This window comes from Penaeus monodon, chromosome 35, assembly GCF_015228065.2.
Source record: "Penaeus monodon isolate SGIC_2016 chromosome 35, NSTDA_Pmon_1, whole genome shotgun sequence".
NCBI classification, from domain to species: domain Eukaryota; kingdom Metazoa; phylum Arthropoda; class Malacostraca; order Decapoda; family Penaeidae; genus Penaeus; species Penaeus monodon.
The window spans coordinates 26,985,326-27,000,325 of NC_051420.1; the positions used below are offsets into that span (position 1 = coordinate 26,985,326).

Consider the following 15,000-nt stretch of genomic DNA (forward strand, 5'->3'; position numbering starts at 1 on the left):
GAGGAGGAGGAGGAGGAATGAATTACTGGAGACTTTTTTGTTCAAGCAAAAGGAAGGATCTCTACTTCACTGAACATCCTACGCGGTGGGAAGGAAGGAAGGAGAGAAAAGGGGAAGAAAGAAAATGGGAGAATGAAAGAAAGATAGAAAGGAAAGAAGAAACAAAGAAAAATTAAAGAAAGATAGAAAGAAAGGAGGAAGGAAAGAGGGATATGAGAGGAAGAAAGGAATGAATGAAGGAAGGAAGGCAGGAAGGAAGGAAGGAAGGCAGGAAGGAAGGCAGGAAGGAAGGAAGGAAGGCAGGCAGGCAGGAAGGAAGGAGGGACTTCGTAGTCGTAGGGGCGGTCGTAGGAAGCAGCACACCGGTCTGGCGAGTTAGGTGATCCCTGGGGCCTCACCCCGCCCGCCTGGCACGGAACCACCTGTTGGCCGGAACGCTCGGGCCGGATTCTTGGGGCGGTGGTGGTTGTTGTTGTTGTTTATCTAGTGTAAGTGTTTCGTTGTTGTTTTTTTGCCTTGTGTTTCGTCGATGTTGTTGATGATCTTGTTCTTGGTTTTGTTCTTGTTGTTGTTCTTATGAGATTGTTATCATCATGACTTATCAGCATTATGATTAACCAATTTCATCATCACCATTGCCATTATTGTTGTTGTTCTTATGCAAAGGGAGGAGGATCGCTTTTCGTCTCTTTGCGTTGCTCTTTGCGAGGCAGGTGTTGGCGGCGGCCAGGTGAGCGGCGGAACAGCTGAGCGGGAGTCGAAGTGCGTCCAACCCGAAATAGAGGTGACTCTGACCCCCGACCTTGCTTTGTGTCCCTTGCCGCCGCTTGGGAGCCAGCGGCATTGTTTCGTGCGCTCGCCGTGTCCTGCTGGGGAAAGCGGAGTGTTGATGTGCTCGTGCGCGTGTGTATGTTTAGGCTGTGTGTGTAATAGCGTGCGTGCGTGCGTGTGTATGTTTAGGCTGTGTGTGTAATAGCGTGCGTGCGTGCGTGTGTATGTTTAGGCTTTATGTGTAATAGCGTGCGTGCGTGCGTGTGTCTGTTTAGGCTATATGTGTAATAGTGTGTGTGTATATATGTGTGTTTGTTTGTGTTAGTTTGATTGTCTGTATCTCCCTTATTTGGCTTCTACTTTTCATTTTCTCTTTTGTTCTCGAATAAACCTTTTCGTTATGCCATTTTCCCAACCAGTTCTTTTACGCTATATGAAAACAAAGGTTCGTTTTAGAGGTCAGTTCGGGGGGAAAAATAATCTAAGACCCCGGAAGATACTTCCCCGCTGACGTCACACGGTCGCCAACTACGTTTTGTTAGAAGAGGAAAAAGATCAAAATAAAACGTGATCGTCGAGCGGCGATTATTCCGTCTTGCTAATATGCTCGCCGTCGTAATGTGGTGCGGCAGTGTTGCCATATGCGTGTGCAGGAAACTCCCATGTGGAAGAAATCCTGTGTCTTTGGGTTTTCCTTTCGTTCTCGTTTCTGGTCTTTCTTATCCTCCCCTTCCCCGTCCTTCCTTTCTCTCTCTCCATCGCTTAATTGACTTTTTTTCTTCTTTTCTTTTTATTTTTATTTTAATTTTATTTTTTTCTCTTTCTTTTCTTTCTTTCTTTCTTTCTTTCTTTCTTTGTTGTAGTTGTTGTTGTTGTTGTTGTTGTTTGTTCTTCTTCTTCTTCTTCTTCTCCTCCTCCTCCTCCTCCTCCTTTTTTTCTCCTTCCTCCTCCTCCTCTTCTCCTCCTCCTCCTCCTCCTCCTCCTCCTCCTCCTCCCCTCCTCCTCCTCCCCCCCTCCCCCCCCCCTCCCCTCCCCATCATGTAGTTTGTGGTTGCAGTTTTTTTGTGGTAATTGCATGTGTGGTATTTTATTTAGTTTTATTTTGGATTCAAGGCTGTTCTCTTTTCTGGATTTAAGAGTATTTTAGGTGGGGAGGGGGGAGGGGGGAGCAGGGGGGAAAGAGAAGAAAGTGGGAAGAGGACGGTGGGGGGGAGAAGAGGAAGAAAAAGAGAGGAAGAAGAGAGAGGGAGAAGGAGAGGTGAAAGGAAAGGAGAGGAGAGGAGAGGTGAAAGGAAAGGAGGGAGAGGAGAGGAGAGGTGAAAGGAAAGGAGAGGAGAGGAGAGGTGAAAGGAAAGGAGAGGAGAGGAGAGGAGAAAGAGAGGAGAGGGGAAGAGGGAAAAAGATGGGGGAGAGGAACGGTGAACTGTGTGAAGGGTGACTTTGGATTGTGAAATTTGCATGTTGTGACAGTCCTATAAACAGCCGTGTTTTATCTTTGTTATCCTTACGAGGCAAGGAGCGAGGAAGATAAATAATGATATTGTTTTTGGTGGTGGCGATGCTGATGCAGCTATTGTTGTTATTGTAGTTGTTTCATTATTATTGTTGTTGTTGTTGTTGTTGTTTTGTTGTTACCATCATCATTATTATTATTATTATTGATAGAAGTAGTAGTATATAGTTATAAGAGAACTTTTTTCAAGTTCATTGAATTATACATTTTTGTTTTAATATTTTTATTTTGTGTTTATATCATGCTTATTATTATTATTTTTTTTGTTATTCATTTGTGTCCATGTCTTTCTACCTATCTATCTATCCATCTGTCTGTCCATCCATCTGTTAATCTATATACTTATCTACCAGCCTTAACGCACCCGAAACCGGACTTGCTATGAAACTTCTGAGCTTCCTTTCCCTTTTTTTCTTAATTAAAGGCACCAAAGGACCCGACGCCCAGAGGAAGAGGTAAAGAGAGCGATAGATCGAGCGATAGATCTCCCCTGCCCCTTCCCCCTCCCCCCTTTGGGTCTCCCCGAGTCGTGCTTGCGTCGTCTGCTTGAGGGTTTGGGAGGAGTTGTTTGAGCGTGGCACGTTGGGGGGGGGGGCGGGGGGGGGGAGTAGAAAAGTCGACCTTTTTGTTGTTGTTGTTGTGGTGGTGGTGATGTTTGTGGTGGCGATGTTGGTGTTGCTTGTGGTGGTTATTGTTTCTGTTTACTTGGCCTTCTTATTGTCATTATCATGATGTAAGTATCAGTATTATGGTGACGGTAGTAAAGGTCGCTGTCGTGATTAGCTTCAGTGTTTGTTGTTGTAGTATGTTAGAAGTACGAGTAGCAGGGATATGATTGTAGTAGGAGTAGTAGTATCAATATTAGTAGGAGTGGGAGTGGCAGTAGTAGGAGTATAGTAATATAGTAAGAGTAGTGGTAGAATAGTATAGAAAAGTGCAATATAGTATAGTTGTCTTAGTAGTATGATGTAGTAAAGTCGTAGGTGCTAATAGTAGTAGTAGTAGTAGTAGTAGTTAGTAGTAGTATGCGGCACGAGTAACCAGCAGCAGGCTTACATAACGGCGCGGGGAGACGCCACGTGAGAGTATCACACAACTGCTCTGTATAAAAGCGATAACGCGGCTGGGAGATCGGCCTTGAACTTTCGAGAAAGAGAACAAGACTCGAATAAATCATCTCCTTTTCCCGTCTCTCTCTATCTTTCGCTTTCCACTTTACTCTTCTCCTCTTCCCCTTTCTCTCTCCTCCTCCCTTCCCCTCTCCTCCTCTTCCTCCTCCCCTCCCCCTCCTCATCCTCCCCCTCCCCCTCCTCTTTCTCCTTCTCCTCCTACTCCTACTCCCCCTTCCCCTTTCCTCTCCGCTTCTCGCCCCCCCCCCTCCACGCGTGCATCCCACGTCGTTCCCCCTTTCGTCTCCGCTTCTCGCCCCCCCCCCCTCCACGCGTGCATCCCCACGTCAGTTCTCTTCGTGTCAACCTGTTGTCAATAACTTAGGCCGAGAGATGGATATGTTCTGGTGAGCTGAATCTCGCTCGCAATTTATTGCGACGAAGCTAGTGGTTATCGAGCACGCTGCGCTGATGCCCTACTTCTGTTCCCTCCTCTTCCTTCTCCTTCTCGCCCTCCTCCTCCTCCTCCTCCTCCTCCTCCTCCTCCTCCTCCTCCCCCTCCTCCCCCTCCTCCTCCTCCTTCTCTCCTCCTCCTTGCTCCTTCTCCCCCTCCTCCTCCTCCTCCCCTCCCCTCCTCCTCCTCCTTCTACCCCTCTGCCGTCCTCCTGACTCCTCCGCAGCCCGTCCTCCTCCGCCTGTAGCCCTCCTTGCTCCCTCCTCCTCCCATACCTGCTGACGCTCCGACTCCCCATGAGCCTCTCCCTCCTGCTTCCTGCTCCCTCCTCTGCTCTCTTCTCCTCCTCCTTGCTCCCCCTCACGCTCTGACTCAACTGACCGCCTCGCTCCCTCCGCACTACATAGAGCACTCCACATACCCCTCATTGCTCGCCCCGGTCTCCATCCTCCAATCGACATGACGTCCCCCACCTCCCTCTACTATAACGATCCTCTCCTCTTTCTCTCCCCTCCGCCTCCTCCCCCCTCCATACTCCCCTTTTTTTTCTTTCTTCCCCTCTTCCTCCTCCCCTTCTTCCCCCACCCCCCCTCTCCTTTTTGCACCCGCATGTAGTTCTACGCAGCGATGAGGTGATGCGAGAGAGAGAGAGAAGCTTAGAGAGAGACACGCATGACAGACCAGAACAGAGACTAGACAGACAGAGACATAGACATGACAAGAGAGAGAGATGAGAGATGAGAGAGAGAGTAGTAGTATTTTGCGTTTGCCTCGACTTCCGTTCTCCTCTTGCCGTGTCGCACTACTTCCTGGGCAGACTCACCCCCGCACGAAAGAGACGCATCTGACTCCGCCCAACCTCCCAACCCTAGCTGACGCCCTGAAGCAGAGACCACTACGATCTACGAAGATAGAAGAAGAAGAAGGAGAAGGAGAAGGAGAGAGGGGATGTATTAGAAAATGGAAGAAGGAAAGACGGTTAAGCCGAAAATGAGAATGAGAAAGAGAATTAGAATGAAAAGGATGCGGGTAGCGTTTCATTCCACCACCGCCCCCCCCATATGCATCCCCTTCCCCCCTTCCCCTTCCCCCTCCTCCCCCCCCCACGCACAAGGCCCCCGCATCGTGTCGTTTTGTGCGAAAGGGCGTGGTAAGTTCGCGGCGCTGAAGTGGAGGGAGGAGGAAGGAAGCTTTTTTGGGGGTGACTCTCGGTCTATCTCGCCACCTCCTTCGTCTTCTTCTTCTTCTTCTTCTTCTTCTTCTTCTTCTTCTTCTTCTTCTTGTCAGCCCTTTCTTCATTCGTCTTTTTTTCTTTCGTTTCTCTCTCCTCCTCCTCCCTCCTCCTCCCTCCTCCCTCCTCCTCCTCCTCCTCCTCCTCCTCCTCCTCCTCCTCCTCCTCCTCCTCCTCCTCCTCCTCCTCCTCCCCCTCCTCCTCCTCCTCCCCCCCCTCCCCCTTCCCCCTCCCCCTCCCCCTCCCCCTCCATCCCCCCCCCCCTCCCGCTTTCTCGCATACCTTGGCTGGTTCGATCCGGACGCGAGCACGTCATACGGAGGATTCGGGTCCAGAGCTAGCGAAGGATCTGCCTGTCATTTTTCCGTGTGACGTCACCGGCGAGTCACGTGGTTGTGGTTTTAAACTTTTTTTTTTCGTATATCCCTTCCTCTCATACTCCTTCTTCTTCTCTTCCTTTTCTCCTCCCTCCTCCTTCTCCTCCTCCTCCCCCTCCCTCCTCCCTCCTCCCTCCTCCTTCTCTTCCTTCTCTTCCTTCTCTTCCTTCTCTTCTTCCTCCTCTCCTCCTCCTCCTCCTCCTCCCTCCCTCTCCTCCTCCTCCCTCCCTCCTCCTCCCCCCCCTTCCTCCCCTCCCCCTCCTTCCTCCCCTCCTCCCTCCCTCCTCCTTCTCTTCCTTCTCTTCTTCCTCCTTTCCTCCGCCTCTTTCTCTTCCTTCTCTTCCTTCTCCTCCTCCTCCTCCTCCTCCTCCTTCTCTTCCTCCTCCTCCTTCTCTTCCTTCTCTTCCTTCTCTTCCTCCTTTCCTCCTCCTCCTCCTCCTCCTCCCCTCCTCCTCCTCCCTCCTCCTCCTCCTCCTCCTCCTCCTCCTCCTCCTCCCCCGCCCTCTTTAAAGCGCCAACTGGATCGAACCGGTCTGCGCATGCGTGAAGAAGGATTAGGATCCAGTAACAGCGACGGAAATCGACAAGATTGCTTTGTCATTTTTCCCCGGAGAGGTTGCGTCATGGGTGGACGTCACTGAGGAGTCAGCTGATGTCACCTGATGTCAGCTGCGGCAATTATATTCACCTTTTTGAATACTATAATTGTTATTTTTATATAATGTTATTGTTAGTAGTAGTTTAATAGTAGTAGTAGTAGTAGTAGTAGTAGTATGGTAGTTGTAATAATAGTAGTAGTAGTAGTAGGTAGTAGTAGTAGTAGTAGAAGTAGTTGGAAGGAAGGAAGGAGGGGGTGGAGAAAGTCAGAAAAAATAGAGAGTGAGAAAGGTAGGAAAAGGGGTGAGAAAGTAGAAGAGACATAGAGAGGAGAGGGGAGAAGAGGAAAGAAAAAGGGAAGTAGGTGAGAGAGGGAGAGGGGAGAGGGAGAGGGAGAGAGGGAGAGGGAGAGGGGAGAGAGGGAGAAGGAGGGGGGGTAATGGAGTCTTGGCATGGCAGGAGAGCGTTGTCCGTGAGTCATGGTAGCTTTTGTGGTATGTATTGATTCTCTTTCGTCCTACGTTTTTGGTGTCTCTCCTCCTCTTCACTTCTTCCTCCTCGTTCTCTGCCTTCTATCACTTTTTCCCTCTTTCTTCGACCTTTCTCCTCCTCCTCCTCCTCCCCTCCTCCTCCTCCTCCTCCTCCTCCTCCTCCTCCCCCTCCTCCTCCTCCTCCCTCCTCCTCCTCCTCCTCCTCCTCCTCCTCTCCCTCCCTCCTCCTCCTCCTCCTCCTCCTCCTCCTCCTCCTCCTCCTCCTCCTCTCTCCACTCCCTCCTCCTCCTCCTCCTCCTCCTCCTCCTCCTCCTCCTCCTCCCTCCTCCTCCCTCCTTCCCTCTCCCCTCCCTCCTCACTCCCCTTCCTTCCCCCACCTTCCCCGACCCTAGCCCCTCTCCCCTTTCTTTTCGTCGAAGCGCCCCCCCTCCCCCTCCCCCCCCTAATGTGAAGGAGGGTCAAGGCAGGCCGGTTCAGGGACCTTGTACTTGTTTCCATTTTCAAGCTTTTGTCTTTTTCATTTTCATTTTCATTTTTCTCTTCCTTTTTCTTTTTCTTTTCTTTTCCTTCCGTGTTCGTTCTCTTCTTCGTCTTCTCCGTGTCTGTTGTGGAGAGGTTCTCGCAAAGGTGTGTGTGTGTGTGTGTGTGTGTGTGTGTGTGTGTGTGTGTGTGTGTGTGTGTGTGTGTGTGTGTGTGTGTGTGTGTGTGTGTGTAAAAGTAACCGTGTATCACAGACCTTGTCAGGTATTTCGTCTTGTTATCTTTTTCTTTCCCTTCGTCTCTTTTCATTTTATTTTTCTCGCACCTTTTTCTTCCGTTTATGTGCAATTTTGAGGCGAAGCAGCACTGAACACGTTGGTGATGATTAATGCCTGGTTGGTGATGATAGTCAATTTCATAATTGCCAGGTTGGTGACGATTGATGACTGGTTGGCAGGCTGGTGAGTGTAGGTATTTGAAATTCAATGATGGTGGATTGACATGTTGCATTTAGCTAGTCATTATCAACCTGTCATGTGCATCTTTCACCTTGGTAAAAAGAGAGAGAAAAATGGTTTGTTTGGCCGCGTATTGATAGCAGACCGTATATAGTAATCAATTTTTTTTTTTCTTCTTCTTCTTCTTCTTCTTCTTCTTCTTCTTCTTCTTTCTCTTTTCATCCTTTCTTTTCCTTCTTTTCGCTCCAGATTATTGATTGTCTGGATCTGACTCGACTGGTTTACCAAAACGTAGTATTGTATGTATGTTAAATGTCCCTTGAGGCTGCGACATGAAAAATCCGTTCGTCACATGTTAGGCGACCTAAGAAAACGTTCCGGCAGAAGAAAAACGTTCTCTGTAAGCAAAAAACAAAGTTTTATCAGATTGATTGACCTTCAGAAATGTAAGTGACAACGTGTCCATGTAATTTTTCTTGTCGTGTGCTTTTAAAAAAAAACTTTTCCCCATGTGTTTTTTGATATTAGCCCTTTGGGAAAAATCGCGGGAATAAAAAACGTTTTGGGGTGAATTTTTCGACTTGGGTAAAAGGAAAATCCCCCCGGGCCCTGGGTGCAATAGGCCAAAACAAAAGGGGGGTGGGTGGGGGGGAAGAGGGGGGGAGGAAGGGGGATATGAGGGGGGGTGGGGGTGGTAAAAGGGTGGGAAGGGGGTGGGGACGGGTTGGGTTAGGGGGGGGGAGGGGGGAAAGGGAGGGCAATTTGGGGGGGGAAAGGGGAAAGAACATGGTGGGGGTAAATAAAGGCGGGGGTAGGGGTTAAGGGGGGGGGAGTGGTGGGCAATAGGCGGGGGGGAAAGGTGAAGGGGAAAGGGGGGAAAAAATTGGGGGGATTAGCGATTTTTGTGGGGAAAAGGGTAGGGGAGGTTTTGGATAGGGGGTTGGGGGGGGGAAAAGGGAAAAAAGGGTGAGTAAGAGTTAGTGGGGGGGGGGAGCAAGAGGAGAAAGGGCAGGGGTTGGAGAGGGGAAGGTAAGAGGCAGAAAGGTAGGGATGTTAAGGGTGGGGAGGGGCGGTGGGTGGTTAGGGCCGCTGGGCCACGGGTGGGGGGAGCGTGAGTCAAGTCCGAAATAAGAGGAAGGGAGAAAGGAAACCGGGAAAAACCGTTAAAAAAAGGCGAGCGTCAGAAACCGGACGTAAATGGGCCTTTTAAATGTAGTGGGGGGGGGGGGGGAGGGGGGGGGGAGGGGGAGGGGGGAAGGAAAGTGGGATCATGTTACTTTTCTTTAACTTTATTATTGTTATTATTTTGTGGGTGTTGTGGGGCCAAAAAACACAAAAAAATACACGCAAAACAAAAACAAACACCAAAAGCACACGCCCCTTTGTCAGAGTTACGTAGGTAGAGCTTTGTGAAGGGCCCGGGGGAAAGGTGGCCCAAGCTTTTTCGACACATGCTCCACACTTGCGCCTACTTGTGCCCTGGGGTTGGGTAAGGCGCTTAAAAGGGGGGGGGAAGGGGGGGAAGGGTGGGGAAAGGAGGGGGGGAGGAAAGGGGAAGGGGAGGAAGGGGGGGAAGGGGGGGGGGGGGAGGGGAAGGAGGGGGAGGGGGGGAAGGAAGAGGGGGGGGGGGGAGGGGGAGGGGGGAAGGGGGGGGAAGGGTAGGGGGGGGGGGGGGGGGGGGGGTTTTTTGGAGTAGGGGGAAGGGGGAGGGGGGAAGGGGGAAGGGGGAAAAAATTATCTCGGGGGGGTTAAGACATCCTGAGAGCTGTTGGAGGGGGGAGGGGGGAAGGGGAGAAACACCCTGGTCTTCCTGTGTGTGTGTATGTTTGTCTATCTGTCTCGGTCTGTCTCTGTCGGGTCAGTTTTCTTGTCTTTGCTGTTTTTCTGTGCTGCCCTTGTGTCCCAAATTTGATAAGGCGAAAAAAGGGGAAGGGTTTGACAGGGGCGCGGGGGGTTTAAGGGTTTAGAACAAATGGGGGAGAAAAGGGTTTAGAGGGAAAAAGGGGTCAGGGAGAAGCGGGCGGGGAAAATTTCCGGGGCCCTTCTCCTTCCCCTCCTCCTCCTCCCTCCCCCCCCCCCCCTTTCCCTCCTCCCCCCACAGGAAGTCCCCAAATCACCCGCGTTCCCTTGAGTTTTAAGTTTTTAGGAATTTTTGCCCCATCTTTTTTTCCCCATCTACCCAAACTTGCGTTCAAGGTGGCAGAGTTAAGTCGTGGGACACGTGGACGAAGGTTAATAAGAAAGATTGGCACAGGGACAGTGAGGGATAAATAAGGTGCAAGCGCAACGGATAAAGAGAGGGGTAGGCACAGTCACAATAAGTAGTGATGCAAAGTTTATATTAAATGGGTATGTGGGAACGTTTATGCTTTTTAAACCTTGGCTGCTGTTTGTTTGTTGTCAATGTGGCGTTGCTGTTGTTGTTGTTGTTGTTGTTGTTGTTGTTGTTGTTGTTGTTGTTGTTGTCGTTGTTGTCGTTTCTAAATGGATATTTGTATGAAAGTAAAAGCGAAAAAGGAAAATCACTAGTTTCTTTTGAAATTTTATATTGTTGGGTTATTTTTTCATCATCATCATCATCATTATCATTATCATCACTCATAATTATTCCTTTCTGTTTCAAAATTATTGTCATGATTTCTAATTCACATGCATATCATCTAAATATATTTTGCTTATTTGTGACTCCTCCTTTTGGCTGGGGCAAGGATTATAGATTAGGTGATGTGGCCTGGGTATCGTGCCCCTGATTGCGACTCAACGCGAGCAATTGTTAGAGCAATCAGCTGTTCGGCGTCGCTCGTCTGCTTCTTGGCCTCTTCTCTCTGCTCTTCGCTTTGGTTGCTGCTTTTCTTGTTCTCCATTTTTGTTTTATTTTGGCTTTTTTTTTTTATTCTTCTTGTTAGTTTCTCTTTCCTCTTTTCTTCATTAAGTTGTCTATTTCTTTCTGTATTATTTTTTTCCTCTTTCGTATTCGTCTATCGTCTTTCCGCTTTTTTGACATCCTAGATATATATTTTTTTCTTTCCTCGTTTTCTTCTCTCACTCTTGCTTCTTATTTTCCTGCTCTCTCAGCTCCATCTTTCTTCTCCTCCTTCCTCTTCCCTGTTTTCTCCTCCTCAGAAATATATATTATTCTTAATCTTCTTTTTTTCGAACACTCGGAGCAAATATTGAGTGCAAGTTTTTTTTATAGTAATTGCATTCCAAATATAACCCTTGTATATAATAAACACATTATTTTTTTATTTCTTTTTTATTTCGGTACTTTCCATTTGACGCCCAAGTACAGCCCTTGTTTATAATAAACACATTCGCCTTTTTTATTTATTTTTTATTTTCTGTGCTTTTTAAATTGACCCCCAAGTATAAAACCCCTTTTTTTATAATAGGCACTTTTAAAAATTTTTTATTTGGCAATTTTTTCATTTGTTTCCCAAAAGTATAACTTTGTTTGTACCGTGTGTTTCCCCAAGAAAACTTTTGTACGGTCGTTGTTACTTGTGCGACTGTGGTTTTCTAAGGACGTTGAAAAGAGGAACTGATGCTTAATCCTCCCTCGCTGAGAAGAAGACTTGGGGAGATTAGGGATGCTGGCGAGAAGAGAAAGAAGGGGGGAAGGGGGGAAGGGGGGGGGGGGGTGGGGAGGAGGGGGGGGAAGGAGTAGGAGGAAGGGGAGGGGGAGGGGGGGAAAGGAGTAGGAGGAAGGGGAGGGGGAGGGGGGGGAAGGAGTAGGAGGAAGGGGAGGGGAGGGGGGAGGGGAAAAAGGAAAAAGGGGGGAAGGGGGAGGGGGGGAAAAGAAGGGGGTAAAAGGAGGGGAGGCAGGGAAAGAGGAAGTATTTTTTTATGAATTAATTAATTCCTTTTGCAGTTAATATAGCTGCACGAAGAAGAGAGGAAGGGAGAGTGGGAGCAAACGAGAAAGCGGAAAAGACGAGAGAGAAAGAGAGAGACCGACAGATTAGACAGACCAAGACAGAGGGCACCCCTCACACACAAAAAAAAAGGAAAATAGAAAAAAGTAGAGAGTGAAAGAGAGAGACAGAGATGAGAGAGAAAGGGAAAGAGAGAGAGAGAGACAGAGATGAGAGAGAAAGGGGAAGAGAAAGAGAGAGAGAGAGACAGAAAGAAAAATCAGAGAGTACCCCTGCGTATGTGTGTTGTCTCGCCTTTCCAACTGAGAGCTAACCCTCCCCCCCCCCCGGCCCCGCCTCCTCTCCCCGCCCCGGCTCGTGTTCTCGCCTGTCCCCTTATACTTCCCCCCCCCTGCCCCGGACGCCCGAATCCCTCCCCCGCCCCGGACGCCCGAATCCCTCCCCCGCCCCGGACGCCCGAATCCCTCTATCCTCATTCTCCCCTTTGATGACGGCCGGGGGGGGAGGGGGGGAGGGGGGAAGAGACGTCGGATCTACTTACTTATAAGACATCGAAATCCCCCCCCCCCCCCCCCCACCCCCGTCCAAGGGCCCAGGAGACGTCATTAAACGCTTGAAGCAGGAATCAGACCGCGATTGTGTGTATGTGTGCGTGGGTGGAAGGGTGGAGAAAGTCAGGGTGTGGGGGGGGGGGGGAGAAGGAATGTGTGAGAGAGAGAGAGAGAGAGAGGAGAGAGGAGAGAGAGAGAGAGAGAGAGAGAGAGAGAGAGAGAGAGATGCGAGTGAGAGAGAGAGAGAGAATGCGAGTGAGAGAATGAGTGAGACATAGATAGAGATAAAGTAGAGAGCGCTAGGGATAACATAGACGTTTTGTAAACAGAGTACTTGTGATGCTTACGGGGAAAGGGTACGGGGAGGGGAGGGGGGGGGAGAGGGAGTAGAATGGAATGCAACAGACCAAGGGATGGGTGTAGGGAAAGGAAGCAGGGGGGGGGGGGGAAATAGGAAATGAGATGCGAGGCGTGTGGCGTGGAACCCTTTGGTAGGCCTGGGTGGGAAAAAATAAAAATAAAAACGTTTGTCCTTTCGCTTGCCTTGATGTATATTTGTTGTTAGTAGGCGCGAGTTAATGAGAAATATGTGTGGCTTTTGTAACTACCACCCCCCACCTGTTTTCTCTCTCTCGCTCTCTCTCTCTCTCTGCGTGTCCCTTTTCCTCCCATCCCTCCCCTTCTATCTCTCCCTTTCATTATCTCCCTCGTAAGTAGTGACAGATGTCGAAAGTTCACATTTATTATAGCAATCTCGTAATGTGGGGCTCTTGGTAACAACGTAGCTTGACATGTACTGCATACTTAGGGAAAGTTGCAAATGGGCTACTGTGATCTTCATTTCTCGTCGCAGTTTGGATCTTCCCTGTCACGTTAGAGAGAATGGTAAAAGTCAGTTGTCAGGAGAAAGACAGGCAGGCAGGCAGGCAGATGCACACACTCACACTCACACTAACACATGACAGAAAAAAAGAAAGAAAAAAAAATATATCGTGGTCCAGAGAATGTCAAAATTAATTCGATTAGAGGAAGACAGACATGCAGGGACAAACAATTCACAGAAAGAAACAGAGACAGACACACACACAGACACAAAGAGGGAGACGGAGACGGAGACAGACACAGAGAGGGAGAGGGAGGCGGAGACAGACAGAGACACAAAGAGGGAGATAGACACAGACACATTGGCCGAAAGAAAGGAGAGACAGAGACCGTGACAAAGAAATCGTGACGGCCTCCACGGAAAGCAGAAGGTTGGGGAATACCGTGACAGCAGAAAAACGTCGGATTGAACACGAGTCCGCACGGGCGCATCGGCGCAATTGGCTTGTCCTCAAACGATCGCCGTTTTTCTTTATCTTTTGGTAGTGAGAGGACGCAGTAATGGAAAATCTCAAATGTTTTATAATTATATTTATTTTATTAAATATTTTGGTTGCCGGAGAACGGAGTAATTGATGTCTTTAATATTTTGTAATGGTGTGATTATTTTCTTTGTTTTTCGTTGTCAAAGAAACGGTATAATGGTAAATTCTTAAATATTTTATGATTGTGTATATTTTTTATTTTATTTTTTAGTGTTCAGAGAGCGCTACAGTTGACGATTTTTTAAATAGCTTAATTTGATCTGTCATGGTAGAAAAAAAAATGTATGAATGAGAAGAATGTGTAATTCCAGAATGTTCGATGACTGCATGACGTTCCGGTGATTTTTTTTTTTTTTTTTTTTTTATTGCTTTGACTCTTTCTAAAATTTTTGCTTAGTTTGTTACACTTGCATTCCTCAGTGGGAGCCTGTCAACTTGCCATTGTCAACTTGCAACACGTATCTTCGTCTTGATCAGAAGCGAATGAATGAATGAATGTAGAAGAACAAGAAAAAAATCAAACGATTTTAAAAATGAGGGAAGAGACAGAAAAGAAGTAACTAAGTAAAAACAAACGTAAAAAAAAGAAGAAGAAACGCCCACAGCAGACCTTTTGGGTGATATTTCGGAAATACCGGCGGAATGCTAGCCTCCCCCCCCCCCCCCCCCGCCGTCGTTATCGCTGTAGGATTGGCGTCCCGTCTTCGTCAATTTCGTTTTGTTTGTGTCTTTGTTTATCGGCGAGCGTGTTTGTGGATGCCGCCATCGTTGTTTTCTTCGTGCTTCTGGTTTTATCTTTTCCCTGTTAATTCTTCCTTTCCGCCACTCCCCCCCCCCCCTCTCAATCTATCTCTTCTATCATTCCTCGCTCAATGTGTCGCACCGCCGGGCCAGGGTGAGTGTGTGTGTGTGTGTGTGCGAGTGTGCGTGTGCGAGTGTGCGTGTGCGTGAGTGAGTAAGTGAGTGAGTGAGTGAGTGAGTGAGTGAGTGAGTGAGTGAGTGAGTGAGTGAGGGGAGGAGGAGGGGGAGGAGGAGGAGGAAGGTCAACATTCCTTGATTGCAGTCCTATAAAACGGCGTTGCAATACTCCCGTGCCAAAAGGTCAGCTCACGTGCGCGCAACATGGCGTCGGCGGGCCTTGTCTCCTCTCATTACTCGCCCTCATGGCATCGCGCGGGCCTGCAAGTGCACTGAACGCCGAGGATTAGCTTTGGTTTGTGTGGTTGGGAGGGTTTGCGGCCCCGAAGCTTGGTTTTGTTTATTATCATTATTATTATTATTATTATTATTATTATTATTATATACCATCATCACCACTATCACCATAACCACCGCCATAACCACAACCATCACTATCATCACTGTCACTAATACCATCACTATTACCATCACCATCATCACCATCACCATCATCATCATCATCATCAATATCATCATGATGTTCCAAAGTAATGTAGAGGAAAAGACCCAAATGAAATGCAGCTTTCTGAATGACAGGGAGGGGGGGGAGCGGGAGGTAGGGGGGAGGAGGGGTTGTTAAATGGATGTTGGAGTAGGGGGGACGGGATGGGGACGGGGGCGAGGGAGGGATAGGGAGGAAGTGGGAAAGACAGGTGTGTTGGTGTTGGTAGGGGGGGGGGGTAGACACCTGTCTGTGGCGGCGAGGGTGTGGTCGCTGGGCGCCCAGGTGTTCGAGAGGAGGCGCTGCCCGATGATGAGCTATAAC

The 15,000-nt window shown here is 48.7% G+C and overlaps 1 protein-coding gene across 1 annotated transcript in view; it reads left to right on the plus strand.

Moving 5' to 3' along the window:
- Positions 1-15,000, plus strand: part of LOC119595284 (EH domain-containing protein 3-like) — a 65,924-nt gene that overhangs the window by 24,110 nt on the left and 26,814 nt on the right. The gene's annotated exons all lie outside the window — the stretch shown is intronic.